Raw genomic sequence first — 311 nt, 5'->3', positions numbered from 1 at the left:
TGTTTAATTACCATGTTTGACTCCGTCCATGTGGATACGGAGTGAGATACGGAAGATGGTCACGACCGGGCTGTTGAACCAACTCCGTAACATTCATCACTCCCGGAGGACCAGGAGGAGCAGGAGCGGATGCAGCAGCGGGAGCGAGAGGAGCAGGAGCGGGTGCAGTAGAGGGAGATGTATGGTAGGAGCTGTAGGGCGAAGGGGAATCCTGAAAATGGCTGGAATCCCAAGACTGGCTCCCCGTACCACCACGACCACGACGCTGTCGAGGCCGGGTCTGATCATCATGAGACCTGTAAATTAAAAAA

Source organism: Brassica oleracea, chromosome C3, assembly GCF_000695525.1.
Source record: "Brassica oleracea var. oleracea cultivar TO1000 chromosome C3, BOL, whole genome shotgun sequence".
Classification (NCBI taxonomy): domain Eukaryota; kingdom Viridiplantae; phylum Streptophyta; class Magnoliopsida; order Brassicales; family Brassicaceae; genus Brassica; species Brassica oleracea.
This window is presented reverse-complemented; position numbering follows the sequence as displayed.